The sequence below is a fragment of the Urocampus carinirostris genome, chromosome 7 (assembly GCF_059441175.1).
Source record: "Urocampus carinirostris isolate Australia breed hairy pipefish chromosome 7, RoL_Ucar_1.0, whole genome shotgun sequence".
NCBI classification, from domain to species: Eukaryota; Metazoa; Chordata; class Actinopteri; order Syngnathiformes; family Syngnathidae; genus Urocampus; species Urocampus carinirostris.
The window spans coordinates 30721127-30737661 of record NC_142355.1 but is presented as its reverse complement, the minus strand read 5'-3'; the positions used below and the strand labels follow the sequence as shown (position 1 = coordinate 30737661).

General features: G+C 38.0%; 1 long non-coding RNA gene across 1 annotated transcript; it reads left to right on the top strand.

Annotated features, from left to right (window-relative positions):
• Positions 1 to 5531: 5531 nt before the first annotated feature.
• Positions 5532 to 11390, top strand: LOC148362953 (uncharacterized). The gene is made up of 3 exons (XR_015850937.1): positions 5532 to 5669; positions 6517 to 6587; positions 8857 to 11390. It is a non-coding gene; the product is annotated as an uncharacterized LOC148362953 (long non-coding RNA).
• Positions 11391 to 16535: the final 5145 nt, after the last annotated feature.

Sequence of the window (16535 nt, the reverse complement as noted above, 5' to 3'; positions counted from 1 at the left end):
TTGTTGCGACGCAAACAAGCCTCTTCTCCGGCACTTGCTGATTGACGTGCAGAATCAATTGCTCCCCATAGCATCCGTGTCAGTCTATTAGGGCGCCGCTCGCTCTAATGATAGGCTGCTCTCCTGCAGATTATAGAGCGAGCAACAAAGACTCGGCCGAGCGCTCGGCCGACCGTCATTGAGGAAAGCCTGATTTCCACTCGCCGCAGGTAAATACGAGCCAGATTACAATGCTGATGGCGTATGGAAGCCATGCTTCACTCCTTTAATGGGGAATGAAATATTAATACGGTGGCATTAGTGAGCCACTGCTGCATTTCCTCGGTTCACAATGAGGGAAGTCATGATTTAGAGCCTCTTTTCACTGGGCCAGTTTGATCACTCAAAGAGAAATTCTCCAGTTGTTTGTTGATGATGATAATAGACTGAATATCAATCAAAGTGATAAAAAGAACCGATTCCCTATACTTGTGGTTTCGACTGGTCTTGTTTATGAAGATCGAGAGGTGTTTTGTGACTCCGAGTGACAAACAGTTTGGCTCATTTTAAGAATGTTTACTAGAGAAAGTTAAAAATAAATCAATGTAGTGTATTTTTACCCAATACAAAATCTATTGCACCCGGCTCATCCTGAAAGGGGGATTACCACTCGTGAGGCCCCTTCTCAATGTTTCTTATGTTCTTCTCGTTTTTGTGATTTCCTTGCCCGCATGTCGGTTTCAGATCACTGGAAGCTGTAATTAAGACATTTTGAAATTAGGGGTTGTACCAATAAATGTGACTTAACATAATCCATATTGAACTAATTATCTATACATCAGGGGGCGGCAGTAGCTCAGAAGGTAGAGCGCTCGTCTTGGGATCAAGAGATCGCAGTTCGAATCCCGGCTCCTCCGTGTTACATGTCGAAGTGTCCTTGGGTAAGACACTGAACCCCTAATACCCCCAATAAGCAGGTTAGCGCCTTACATGGCTACACGGCCGCTATTGGGAAATGTGAAGCCCACTGTAAAGCGCTTTGGGAAGTCTTGACTTGAAAAGCGCTATATAAATGCAAATTCATTATTATGAGATTTTTTTTTGATACTTTACTGTAATTTTACCATATTTTTCAAGCATTGTTTTTTGATTCCTAATGATATTTTAATAAAATAGTTTAAAATATTGATATTTAAGAAAAAATCCTACAATAGGGTTATTTTTAATCCTTTACTGTATTTTTATCATATTTAAGAAGTGTTTCGGATTCCTATTGATTAGCAGTTTTTAAATGTTTGATTATGCTGTTTTACTAGCGAAAGCTCTACATATTGTTATAGTTATGGTATTTTTTAAAAATGCACTTACTATTATTTAATTTCATTTTAATAGTATAATATATATATATATATATATATATATATATATATATATATATATATATATATATTATTATTATTATTATTATTATATTTTTTAACAACAGATAGATAGATAGATAGATAGATACTTTATTCATCCCCGGAGAGAATTTCACACTTCCAGCAGTATCCTTGTGTTGAAAAATATAATAATAAAATAAAGATATAGAATACAAAAATACCGAGTATAACGTTTTGCTATAGAGTATTTAAATAGTGCTACGGAAAATACACACTGTAATAAAAATAGGGTAGTATGCAAATTTGGGGGTGGGGTTTAATGTGGGCTTTTACTCCCCCGGGTGGAGTTAAAGAGCCTAATGGCATGAGGAAGTAATTATAGTATTAGTTTAACACTTCACTTTATTTTTCTTAAACTGTTTATGACTCCTGTTGACTTTTAACAAATTATTATATTGATAAAATATTTGAGTGAGAAAGAATCAGCAATAGGATTATGTGTATTACTTTATTGCATTTTTATTATATTTTATATTCCAAGAAGTCTTTTGACTCCTATTAGTATTTTAATAACATTTGAATATATTAAAGTAATAATATTTGTGTAAAAATACTTCTATAAAACAACAATATTATGAGTTTTACTGCTTTACTGTATTTTTGGAAGCTATTGATATTTTAATAAAACATTTTATTATATTGACATATTAAATATTTTCATTATAAAACTTAAAAACACATTTTAATACGTCCAGTATTCTTCCACATTTTTTCTGAATTTGATCTTTTATTATCATCGGATATATTAATGTATTTGAGTTAATACACTAGTTAACAATAATGTTATTTTTCACCCTTTATTGGATTTGTACAATTATTTCTAAAATGTTACTGTATTTGTACCATATTATTTTCAAGAAGTGCATTTCGACTCCTAGTGATGTTTTAATAAACACACAAAATACACTCAAAAAGACACTAGGGCACAGGAGTGACACAAAAAAACAAAACAGTTAATTAGTTAAAGTGTATTCACTATTATAGAATAATTATATTTTTAGCTCTTTTGTTTGGCAGGTCAGGAAATAATGTGGCTCGCGGGCGTTAGTTCGCCCACCCCTGGCCTAACCTCTACGATTCTCTCAGTCTTGATGCTTTATAGAGAATAAGTGAACCTGAAACTAGGTACAGCTACGTGGGCACCAGGATTTCAAATTTTGGTTGGGCTCCGGAAGACTTGTTTCACTCAAATGCACAACCTTTCAGAACTTAACTCCGATCTTATTGACAAACACATTCTTACAAATCCAGCGGGGAAACAATCCAATGGATAATTACCCCTCTCCATAGATTTTTTTTTTTGGGCTACTTTTCGAAAGTCATCAAAACAACAGGTGTTTCCTTAAAGAGCTCCTTTACACACATGCGTACTCTTTTCTGTGTGATTGTAGTCAAGTGAACACAACACAGACCTTCTCCCTGCCAACTTGACGCTCGGTCCAAACCAAGAAGCGCCAATAGTGTTTAGTTGGCGTGTTTACACCCCATCAAAGTTTGATTGACTTCATTGAAAAAGCTTCTGTTCTTCCAAGAACCAATAGCATTGACCTGGCGCGTGCTGCGTTTAATTACCTGCAATAAAATCGGACGACGGAGGGGGAAAACGTGGCGCAATTGCACGTCGTCTGACTTGGAAAAAGATGACAAGAGAAGTCGAGACGAGACAAAAAGACGGCCGGCGCGGCTAATGAGACTTGTTAGCCATTCAAATTTATGGAAATGTTATTAATTACAGACACCTATCTCTCGCGGCGAGCGTAAAGGTAATTACGGTGACAGACACAGCGATCAAAGAAAACGGGGGAAAGTTGAGCGCCGAAGCGGGCCGGCCGCGGGCTAGCCAGACTCATTAAAGTCCCACTGTGTTGATCAGCTATTAACCTGCTTTGTTTTGCCGCTTTTGATGCAGGGAGCCCGAGCTCGTGGACCCTATGAATGGGGGCCGCCAGCCCGAGGTGACCTGGTCCCGAGTGGGGCCCGGTGGCAAGGCCGTGAGGAGCAATCTGAGTGACTGACAGCTTGTGGTTGGCCGGCCTCAGTGGGGAATAATTAAGATGACATTTAGGAAATGGATTGACACAGGATGACTATTTCCTTTGCAATTCACTGGAAGGAAAGTAGGGTCTTTCTAAGGACTGATTGGATATTAACATAGTGAGACACAACACAAATTCTTTAAAGCAGATAGAAATAAAAATTGCCTTATTTTAGGGAAAAAAAGCTGCAAATTATTTTCTGTATATATTGCGTCTATTGTTTTACCTTCAAAATAACATGAAGTTTGGGTATGCATTATACTGATGCTGCCCTACTTGAAAAGACGATTGTTCGTAAGTTGAATTTGTTCGTAAGTTGCGTCCGTGCTATATTTTGTATGGAATGTACGTTTAAGGTTTATATAAGTATTTTTAAGGCTTATATACGTAACCTGTATTGTTTTTTTACTAAAAATAAACATATAAAATAATATGCTCTATAAAGTTAAGTTTAACTTACTTTTGGAAGATGAGCTTCAAAAGTTATGCGACTTCCTCTTCTGTGGCCAGAAAAAAAACGATCCAAACGTTTTGTCAACCGCGTCAAGCTCTCTTATTCCACTTTCATTTCAAAAGAAACCGCTCGCCTCATCTTTACAATTTACACTAACCATATTGAATGGACGCACGAGACATTACACAATAAAAATATCAAAGTTATTACCACGCTGAAGATACAGTGTAGAATGTTTTACACACAAACTAGAAAGAGAAAGCGGATTTCTTCTTCGGGGTGGACGCCGGGTGACCTCTCACAGCGGCGGAAAGAAGCACTACAGTCAAGTACTGTACTCGGAAAATGGAGCACACAATACAAAATCTAACAGCAATGTCCGGATATTTTTCGACATCTCGAAAAAAATGTTCGTATCTACCATTTTTTGTAAGTTGAATGGTCATAAGTTGGGGAGCATCTGTACATGGGAGTTTTACGGTATATTGGTCTTGAGAGGGATGGGCGCCACCAGGCTGTACTTGCCCAAGACACACCACTGAAAATTGTGCCCCTACGACCCTATTTGTTAAGGGATCCAACCAACCAATTTGAGCAATTATTGTTCAAAAACATCATTGACCACAATTGCACAACATTGTATGCAACGGGAATCAAACCCAGTTCATAGCAGATAAAGCACCGAATCGTAACCACTGAACCAGTATTTTTCAACCTTTTTTGAGCCTGGGCCAATTTTTTTTATTGAAAAACCAGTCAGTGCCATTGCTGCTCCGGTATATCCAAATGAAAGAGAGCCTTTACAAGACCACACTGGCACACAAATTGGCTAATTTCCCAAGGCACAGCGGGTTAATTGAGTGTGTGGTGGTTGAAAAACACTGCACTAGACGACTAGGGTTGTAGATGACATAGGAAAAGGCTATGGGGACTAATGTTTCGTGATTGTGGTCCGCTGATAAATTATTGGACAAAACCTTGTGTATAATGTTCACCCAAATGTTTTAATTCTTTTTTTAGTTAAAAACAAAACAAAACAAAAACTTTTGTTACACGGGAATAAATACCGATACATACCAATAACCGACAATATCCTGCTATTTCAGATAAATATATTATATTTAGCTTTTATCTGTCGGACAAATATCCATCTGATAATTATTGTGCATTCTTAGAATATTTTTAACTTGAGTTTTGCAAGCTTGTTAATAAAATTTACTGCCTAAATGTACTTCCCAAATTTCATTTTTCCACTATGTATTTCATAATACGTGTACAGACGCTGCCCTACTTACGAACGAGATAGATTCCGGACGATCGTTCGTAAATTGAATTCGTTCGTAAGTTGCTTCTGTGCTATATTTTGTATGAAATGTATGTTTAAGGTTTGTATAAGTATATTTAAGGCTTCTATAAGTAACCTGTATTGTTTTGTACTAAAAAACAAACTCATTAAATACTATGCTCTATAACAGGGGTGGCCAACCCGGTCCTCAAGAGCCGCATGTCCTGCATGTTTTTGGAGTTTCTCTGTTCAAATACAGGTGATCCCAATCACCTGGGTCATTATTAAGCTCCCGCACAGCTTGCAAACAATCTTAAAATTTGCATCACCTGAGAAACCTCCAAAACATGCAGGACATGCGGCTCTTGAGGACCGGGTTGGCCGCCCCTGCTCTATAAAGATAAAGTTGAATTCAACTTACTCTTGGAAGATGCGCTTCAAGAGTTAGGCGACTTACTCCTCTGTGGTAAAATGTGGGCAAAAAAAAGCGTTCCGAGTATTTTCTCAATCGCATCAAGCTTTCTTATTCAACTTTCATTTCAAAAGAAACAGATCGCCTCTTTACACCAACCATATTGAATGGATGCACGAGATATTAAACAATAAAAACGTCAAAGTCCTTAGCGCGCTAGAAATAGTATGGACATAGACAGTATAGAATGTTTACACACTGATTTTTTCACTTCCAGGTGGATGCTGGGTGAGCTCCCACAGTGCCACACGCAGGTAGCGGTGTAAAAAAGCACTACAGTACTTTCCTGTAGTCGGAAAAGATACTCACAATACAAAATCTAACTTACAGTTAAGTCCGGATATCTATCGTTATCCCGAAAAAATGTTTGTATCTACCGTTTTATGTAAGTCAAACGGTTGTAAGTAGTGGAGCAGATTTTCCAGACCCAAAACCACTTTATGGTGGATTTGCCCAATTGTTTGAGGTCTTGAGGACTATAACTATTGGTTACAGTTGTTCACTTATAACGCTCTCACTACTTCACTAATTGATGTTCTGGACTCTGATTGGCTAAACGGTATATTAGATTTAACCTTTGAATCAATATTCAATATATTATATATATTTATAAATATTTACTACAAGGATTTAAAAAGTATAAAATGTCATAAAAAGTCTGACAAATTTGTCAATCGTACCTAAAATCTAACACCAGCATTAGTGTGTCTTAAATCACCTTGGCTTATTATTTGTGGATTGTGTTTATAAATTTTAAGGACTGACCTCCCGACTGATGACGTCCCACAAATGCCACTGCAAAGTTCACTGACTGTTTTTTTCATCTCTCTTTCTTTTTCTCCTCGCAGCTCCGATATGAAAGTGCTTTAATTGACTGTGGCTCAGGGAGGAAGATTAGCGCTTGGACGGAGATGAATAGGTGAGAAAATCTCCGGGCTGATTAGACGCCAACAAAATGGGTGGCCGCTCTCAACTTTTATTAGACTGCGGCGGAGGTCATATTTAAAACGAGAGATTAGCCGCTCATCACAATATTGCCGGATTATCGGCTACCTGCTACCCTGGCCGCCGCTCGATAAGAGTTTGAATGCGTTTCGAATTAATTTTGCCCAGCTTTACCGCCTCCTATCTTGTTATTGATCATAACGTTAATCCATAACTGAGCTCATCCTCGAGCGGAGAAAGGGGAAAAAATGGAAGAGGAAGGCCCGGGTTGCCCCTAAGAGTGCCTGCATTGATTTTTCGGCACGACGGGAGCCCGTAGCACCTCGGCTCTTTTATCTGTTTGTCTTTTCCGACATAGGGACCTCCGCCGCGGTGAAATGTAGTCCGTGACCCCACCCCCTCGAGCCCCGGGGTCCGGCGTTTGTCTCGGGCCCGGTGACCACAAACAAGCCCCGCTTTTGCTGTAAATGTCATCCCGGCGTCGTACCGCCCTCTCGCCTGTCAAGCACAATGCCGCGCTCGAGCTGCACTAATGGGAGCCTTTGAAGGCCGAGCCGGTTTGTTTGATAGCTGAGCGTCTTCTCCTTTGCGCTAGCTAGCTTGGAGCCTTGTCCTGCAGGCACTTTTTACGATACCGCAGGCATAACAATCTTGTTTTTTACGCGAAATTAGCCGTTTTTAAGTAAAAAGGAGGACCTACCTGAATTGTGTAGATCCGAGGAGAAATTTGGGGATGGGGCTTTCTGGTTATTTCAATTTGAATCAATGTAGTTTGTGTGGGTGGGAATAGTTGCCTGTGTTTTAATTTAATTGAGTTGCACTTCTCATTGCGCTATACTTACAATGCAATATTCTTCTTAATTGCATTATTAACATTATTATTATTATAACTCAAGCTAAATTTTCTTAGCAAAACGTTGTTGTTTTTTTGTTTGTTTTTTTTGCCTGTTCATCCTACCTTTTGTCATTTTTCTCTTCAAAGTCTCTATATCATAAGTGGCATGTCGAATTTTGTTGCATGGAATGTTTCACAACATTGATAATAATGACCATAATGACAATTCGAATTCTAGTTAATATACATAGTCGTCAAAGTTCTGATGGTCATTAGACAACCCCTGTTAATTGGCATAGCAAACCAAATGCTCCCTCTGCCCGAGAGGGCAGTAAAGTATTTACCCTCAGCATTAGCACAACCCGCATAGTCATCTTATTCAATGTAGTCTAAACCTATTGCCCATTCACGTATATTTTCTAAGTGTGTGTGTGTTTTTTTTTAATACAGTTCAAGGGCTTTGTATGGGTGCTTGAAATCCTTGAAAATTCTTGAATTTTAAACGTTTTTTTAGGGTTTGAAAAGTTTTAGGTAAAGTGTTTGTAAATGCTTGAAACGAATGAATGAATGAATTTATGAACGAACGGATAAATGAAAAAAATTGAATAAAATAACAAATAAATGAAAAAATGGATGGATGGATGGATGAGTGAATGAAGAAAACAGAAAGTCCTCTTGAATTATATAAATAAATACGAAAAAAGCTCGATGAGGGAAACAACGCTTTGGTGTATCTGATGATGAATTGGAGTTTGAAGAAAATTAAAAACATATATTGTAAGTTTTATTCTGACATTGTGTTTATAGTTTACCTTGTCAATAAATTATTTTAATGATGGCCCCACGTACTCAACAACGTAGTACCATGAAAAAAAAAAATAAGATTCGAGATTGTCTTTCGAATAAAATATAATTTGCGACCCCTCTCGACAGTGTTCTCAAATAGGTTTAAAACAGGATAAAATAAAATAAAATGTATATTTCATTTTTCCCTTTCTCTCTATTGTGCTCTCTCTCTCTCTCTCTCTCTTTTATTCTCTCTATTGTGCTTTCTCTATTTCTCTCACACTTTCTCCCTTTTTCTCTCTCTCTTACGTTTCTATCTTTCTACTACTCTGTTCTATCGCTCTCTTTATTCCTCTCTTTTTCAATCTCACCCTTTTTCTACCTCTCTCTTTCATTCTCTCGTTTTATTCTACTCGTCCGGTTTAGTACTACCGCTACACTTTACAGTTTTTTGTTTTCGACTAAACTTTAGCACTTTTTCCATACTCACCACTAAATGTCATTACTAGTGTGTGTGATGAATGGGTAAGTGTGAAGCAGATTGTAAAGTGCTTTGGGAGGTATTCATTGACTTGAAAAGCGCTATATAAATGCAGACCATTTGCCATTTCTTTCTTCGCAGCCTGGTACTAAATGACCCACTTCCTGGACCCGGAGGTTGCTGACCACTGCACTAAATTCAGTCAATCATTTGCAAATGTGTTTTGTTGACTGCCCGGATCCAAGACTTTGCTTGCAAGGCATCGGATTTGCGGGGGCCTTCCCTCCCCCAGCCACACACACACGCACTCTTTGGGCCTCCCGAGATGGGTTGTCTGAGCGTCAGGGCTCCTTTGTTGGCCACCGCTGGATAATGCCCTTATTAATTGTACCTCTTTGTAAGGTGTCAGCTGCAGCCGCCGATTGAGATGGATGGATCTCCAGAGTGCACGGCCGGCAACAGGGCCAAACGCTCACATCCAAACCAGTGTTTCCATTTTCTGCCCAAATCAAAGAAAAAGTAAGATATGATGGCCTCGGTGAAGCGTCCTTTTTTATTTTATTTTTGTAATGGATTACTTTGTGTGTGTTGCGGTTAATTGGGCGCAAAGGCGCCTTTGCGGTGATCAACAGCATTAGCTTGAAATCCTTTTTCCTCTCATTAAAGGAAACAAAGTCGTTAGAGTGCATCGACTCGTCTTCTTCCAATGCAGGCCCCGCTCCTCAGGTTTGATCAAATTATGGAGCATAGCTTGAGTGTCCATGTTGAGTATTTGTGTTTAAATAAATGTACATTGTTTGCTTTATTTGCTATTTATTTACTGTAGTCCCTCGTTTTTCCCTTTGGTTTTGTTCCAAAGGAAATCAGTGGTAGGCCAAACCTGCAAAGTAGAAAACTTTACATTTTTTACAGTTTTTATACAATTAAATACTGTATTATACTCTGAAGACAAAGAACAAGCTCAAGCATTTCAAATGAACGTACTTTATAAACCTTTTTTTTCCCATACAAATGTTTACTGTACCATCAAGTACAGACGCTGCCCTACTTACGAACAAGACAATCGTTCGTAAGTGGAATTTATTCGTAAGTTGCTTCAGTGCTATATTTTGTATGTTTAAGGCTTGTATACGTAACCTGTATTGTTTTGTACTAAAAAAAAACATTTCATAAAATAATATGAGCTATAAAGATGAAGAAAGTTAAGTTTAACTTAATTTTGGAAGATGGGCTTCAAAAATAGGCTACTTCCCCCTCCTTGGTAAAAAGTGCCTGAAAAATCTGACCATTTTCTCAACCGCATCAAGCCTTCTTATTCCACTTTCATTTCAAAAGAAATGGTTCGCCTTTTCTTTACATTTTACACCAACCATATTGAATGGATGCTCGAGATATTAAACAATAAAAATGTCAAAGTTAGTCCGTGTGTAAACATTCTATACTGTCCATACTATGACTATACTATACTAAGAAGAGGAAGCAGATTTTTTTTCTTCCGGTTGGATGCTGGGTGAGCTCTCACTGAGGCACCATAAGCCATTAGCGGTGGAAAGAAGCACTACAGTTCTGTCCTGTACTCTAAAAAGGTCCACACAAGACAAAATCTAACTTACGGCAATGTCCGGATATTTTTTAACCTCAAAAAAATGATCGTATCTAATGTTTATCATAAGTTAAATAGTTGTAAGTAGTGGAGAGTCTGTAATAATAAGTGGAGAGAACCCAATGCAAATCTTTAAAGTAGAAAACTGTAAAGTAAGCCACGTTATAGTAACTGATGTTAAAATGATACTTTATTTCACGTTGACAATTTCTGTGTGTTATTTGGTAGTGCAACATCAGTTGTAGCCTGGTCATCCTGGAAGGGGGATTACCTCATGTTGAGGTTTTTGAGTTTTTCCTTGCCGTTATGTAAGTTTTAGATCAAGGGATGGTGTAATAATAGTCTGTAGTTTGCTAGTCTGTGGTCTGTGCAGCTCTTTGGGACTCCTTGTGATAAAGGGCGTCAAAAATAATCATGACTTGACTTAAAAAGATAAGGATCAATATGACTACATGTACATTTTGACTTAAATGTTTCTATTAAGGTTTTTTTTCTCTAAAGTTAGAATAACAGTGAACCCCCCGCTATAACGTGGTTCACTTTTCACAGTCTTTCTACTTCAATGATTTCCATTGTGTTCTGTATTCTGATTGGCTGAATGGGTCTCTCTGCTTCTTCTCTATTTGATAATTGAATTGTCATTTGATAAAATAGTTATTTGTTAAGGGAAAAAAGTACTTTTTTATGTTAAACAAATGCTTGAGCCCGTAAAAAGATGTTCTTTATTTTCAATGGAGTATTTATGTCATGATTACCGATGTGATGCACCTGTGCCCGCTCGTTTGGCGCAAACTGCCTCGGACTCTGATTGGCTCCTGTTCCTATTTAAACCCACTCCTTTCTGTCACCTGTTGTCAGTCCGTCTGCGAACTTCTGTTTATTCTAGGTAAGCTTTTTCCATCCTGACTCACTCCTGTTATTGCTCCCGTCTGTTCCCCAGCTTCGACCCTTTTTGTGATCTTGACTACGTCTACTCTCCTCTCCTGGCTTTCGACTTGTTTCCGATCCCGATCACGTTTTTTTGCTCTCCTGTACCGGCTACTTACCTGTTTTTCCGTTACCGACCCCGATATCACTCGCCATGGAAGTCCCACTTCCGCGTTCAGAGCGACCTGCTTCCCAATAAAACTGAGAGAAACGTAACACAAGTGTGTCCTGTCTCCGTTCTGGTCTTGAGAATTTAATTGTAAAACAGTTGGAATCAATACCGTAAATTCCGGACTATAGAGCGCACCTGATTATAAGCCGCACCCACCACATTTTAAGAGGATAACCGCTTTTGTACTTACACAAGCCGCAGCTGTATATAAGCCGCATGCGCCCACATTAAAACATGTATCACAATCATAAAATTAACTCAAACTCAACTTTGAGTTCCGCGATTGTAACTGAATATAAAGTACACAGTCCAAAAACCACAGCCGGCAAAATGATCAGAAACTGATACCGGTACTTAACGTTTGATGCACACCTGCAGAGTCCGGGTACCTGTTGAAACTAATCCAAGGTAAAAAAAAAAGTCTATTTAGTTCTTTTTGATTCGCCCGTGGAAAACATATCAGAATAAGTCTCTAAAATAATTACATTACAAAAATATACAGTTGCAAATACATATTAAACATGGTTACACATATTTACAAAGAGAGTTTTCAAAGCTTTATTAATAACATTATAACTTTCATCCCAAACCGTGCCTGTGAAGGGTAGCAAAACACTACTAACAACACGCTTGCAACACAATAAACGGGTCTGTTAAAAAAAACATACCGTACATTAAAATCATGGTAAATGGCTGCAGATACCATACAATCTGCCAGCGGCGGGCCTAGGACGCAGCCATAAAGAAGTCTCGTCTGCACCCACCCGGAGGGGGAAACCGGAGCTACACTGTGGGAGTCCCGGCAGCAACGGCCTGGGTTGTGGAACCCAGAAGGGAGAGGACCCACACAGAAGGAGGAGGACACCCACACAGAGGACTGGAAGAATGCTGCTTGGGAGGGTGGGATGGCAGAGCTATGCCCTTGCACAATAGTATTGCCTTTTACACGCTGGTTAACTACTGTTAAAAGAAAATAACTCTGAAATTGTTTAATTGATGTTGAAAATGTCAGGAAAAATGTTAAAACGTCATATCGTCACGTCATATTGTCAGATATAAAAAAATTGTGAATATGCTTGATGGCTGTTGAGATTGTCGTGTTTGTTTTGCTGCTGTTGGTGTCGGTGGATTTGTTCAGACCGAGGACAATCGACTTTGGCCTGGACGGGTCTATTGTCACTAACAAAGATGTTATATAATGAAATTGTGAATATGCTTGATTGCTAATAAGATTTTCGAGAAGGGTTGTTCAAACCTCTCATTGTGTTTGCTGTTAAAAACGTCATATTGGAATATAATATTGTGAATGTGCTTAATTGCTGTTGAGATTGTCATGATTGTTTTCTGTTATTAGTGTCAATAAATTTGTTCAAACCAAAAAAAATCCCTCCTCATCTTCCTACTTATAACTGACGTCATCAAAGTCGTCATCCTTCAGTATAAGAAAGAGACTTTGTCATATAGACGTCGTCCCACGCTCCCTTATTCTAAAACACGCTAGCAACACGCTCACAAAGTAAAATTTATGTGCAGTAGATCTGTTTCCTTCTTTATCGGACTGCTCGATTGCGTTTAGCTTGAAATCTGCGTCATGTGCCTTTCTTTTTGCAATTTGCATGATGAGTATATGTCTACGCTAATTAAATTTGTTCACAAGCTAAGAAATTGCAGTCTTCCTCGGCGCATATATTCCACCGGTCTAAATCTTACCTTTAGTACTCGAGTGCCGCTGGCGGCTGTTAGAAAAATTACATAAATTGGCCGCATCATTGAATAAGCCGCAGGGTTGAACATTTGGGAAAAAAGTAGCGGCTTAGTTCGGAATTCACGGTATATAAAAAAGGGATCTACTTTACTTATTTCGCCCGTTTTTTTTTTTTTTTTCAACAAATAATACAACAATGCAACCTTTTAAACATGGTAACAAACTTTTTTTGTCCCATTATTTTTGGGGTAGTTATTCTAAATATAATGACATACTTTTGGTAGGTTTTAAAATGAATTTGGATTTAATTATTGGGTTGAAATAAACAAAACAATTTTTGTGGATTTCATTCTGCGGCCTGCTGAAACAAAGCTCAGCGACTTGCAACTGGCCCCCAGGCCATAGTTTAGAAACCCATTTTTTTCAACTTTTTAGTTTGTGTTGTGTGAAAGTCCCCAATTTATTTCAATCGACTTATTTTTTGGTACAATACAACTGATTTTGGGTGGCTTGTTAGAACCCAAATACTCATTTATAAGTCGATTTTCCAGTTTCTTTTGTAAAATATAACCTAAGACGTGTGTACAGTACTTTTTGGCAAAAGATCAAATCTATTGCGGTATTTCTAAATACATTGTCACATTTTTCTTGGCTTTTAAAGCCCCAATGAGTAATATTCGACCACTAGATGGCACTCTGTTGTCTGGTGCGAGCGAGAGCCAATGGCTCAGAGAACATAAGTAAAAATTAATTTGTGTTTTTGAAAAAAAAAAAAAATAACATTGGTATAATGGGCTATGTATTTTTACCTAGTGGTTAGCACATTCGCCTTGAACACGAAAGGTCCCTGGTTCGAGACCGGGTTGATATTTTGGCCTGGAGAGAGATGAGCGCCACCAGGCTGTACTTTCCCAAGCCATACCACAGAATATGGTGCCTCTATGACTCCAGTGGTTAACGGAAACCATTCAAATCAATGTTTGTCTGTTTACTGAAGGAAAGGGTTTTTTTTTGTACAAATAGGGGGCACTAAATATTACACACTGTCCTTTTAAATACATTTGTACCTGTTATTTGTTGAATCAAATAAAAAAAACGGTTTGGGGTTCAACATCAAAGGGACTGTGTGTAGTATTTGACAATTACAAGTTACTATAATGTCTAGTGTAACTGAAAACGGTTGCTAAAAGGCAAAATGAAGAATACAAACTTTAATTACTCAAAGTGACCGAATCCTGAACTTTAATGTCAGCTCTATCCAAGTTATGTCAAATAAATGCTCATTTCTTGACCCGTATGTAATCTAAAAAAAAGCATGTTGTTTTGTGCTTATTATTCATATCAGGGGTCTCCAACGTGGTGCGGTGTCAGCGGACCTCTTCTGAAAATAGCTCACCAGTGCTGGGTCATTGTGATTTTCTAGTAAAATGATGTTTCCATTGGTTGACTGGGTCTATTTAACCCCATTTTCAATAATTAACCTGGTCATAACATTGTAACAATATAGTAATAACACGATAAGTTGTAACTTAAGTAAATTGGAGTTTATGGGCTTGATGGACAAAATAAATATATTCAAGTATCGATAATTATTTTCAAGCATTTGATTAATAGAGTCGAATGAAACTCTATTTGTGTATTAAACACATTGGGTTAGTCATTTTTTATTGATTTATTTTACAGGAAGTAAAACAAACCAAATTTTATTTTATGGGTTTAAGCTATAGAATATAACTGTTTTAAGCTTAGATTTAAACACTTCCACTGAGGTTGCAGATCAAATCTCATAAGGCAAAAATCCACAGCACAGGGGCCCGAAAACACTCTCAAACGGGATTTCTTCATGGTTAAAGTGAATGTGTACAACAATGGCAATTTTCCTTTTACCTAGCTATAGGGCTACTTTTTAAGTTCTTAACTATATTCCTACCTTATTGGGCTATTGAGAAAGCTAGCTTAATAGTTTTATCATTTTTTGCATGCTATCTAGCTAACATTTTACCTTATTTCCTAGTTATCAAGCTCAATGATGGCCTCCTATCTAGCCAGCTATCTATCTTTATTTTATTTTTAAGTCTGGCTAATTAAATGGCTTTGTGCTCTATTAGTTAGCTTCCTTTTTAGCTGTTTCGTAAGTTATTTAACTAAGTTGCTAAATATAGAAATCCATATCAAGCTTGGGTGCCTCTTGCGCTAATCAGTAACAAAAAAGTAGCTCTCGACTTCAGAAAGGTTGGAGACCCCTGATTTATATCAATAATGTGTTTTTAACTAATGATTTTCTTTCACCTCTAGGAGGTCACAAACGATTTATATACACTTTCCCTTTGAAATTTTTACAAGCAGTGGCTCACTCCACTCTTAATCTGAATGGGGTTATTTTATATATGCATTGTCTGGAATGGATCCGTTAATGTACTGTCACTTTGTGTTAAAAGTCATGGACTGCATACGGGTTAAGTGAAAGGATTTTTTTTTTTAAATAGCATTGAAGATGAAATAATCCATTCCCCCTTTAGATCCCATTTAAGAGAGCGTCGTTGTGAAAGTGTCGATTTTATTTTTTTGTTCGGAATGTTTGAATCCCGGCATGAAAGTGAGGCGCCCGCTGAGTTAAATGACGTGTCGGAGTAATCGATAAGAATACACAGCGGCGCCGCGTAGCCCGTTTTCCGCCCCTTGGCCCGTCCCCCAGCAGGTTAGATAAATACGATAACGGAACTGGATTATATGATATCAATGCGGAATCAGCCCAAGTGCTATTACACTCTCCTGGCCCACTGTGAGTATTATTGACAAGGCCAGCTTTGAACAGCGCTCTCTTAACTCAAATCGCCCCCTTCCATTCCCGTGTGAGCGAATAGGATCCATGGTAGGATTTACACTACGTCCCGAGGTGGCCGATTCCGGTTTTAATGCTAAATCCCGGCACGTTTCTTTCAAACAATAATCCCGATACTAACGATACGAAGATAACAACCTCTATCGACATTCATTGAAACGGATAGACTTGAATCTGACTTGTGATGTATCAGGCAACATAGGTGACAAGGTACGGCCTGGGGGCCATGTAAGGCACGCTTGAGCTTTTTTATTTGGCCAATTATTTATATATACATCCCTTTTGTGGCCACAAAGTCACGCACCAATGTTAATATTTATTTTTTGTTAATATAATTTTTATTGTCATTATTACAAAATGGGTTAACATATTGTGACAAAGAAATTGGGCATGACACTCCAGTTTTACACATTCACAGTGAGGTATGAGCCAAGAAGATAAAGGAACAGAGAAGATAAGGTTATAAAACAAGGGGGATACGGCTATAGTTATAATTTACATGGTATTTACACAAGAAATGTCGGCATGTGGGATGTTACATACAGTGTTATCGTGATACCGTTGGTATCGT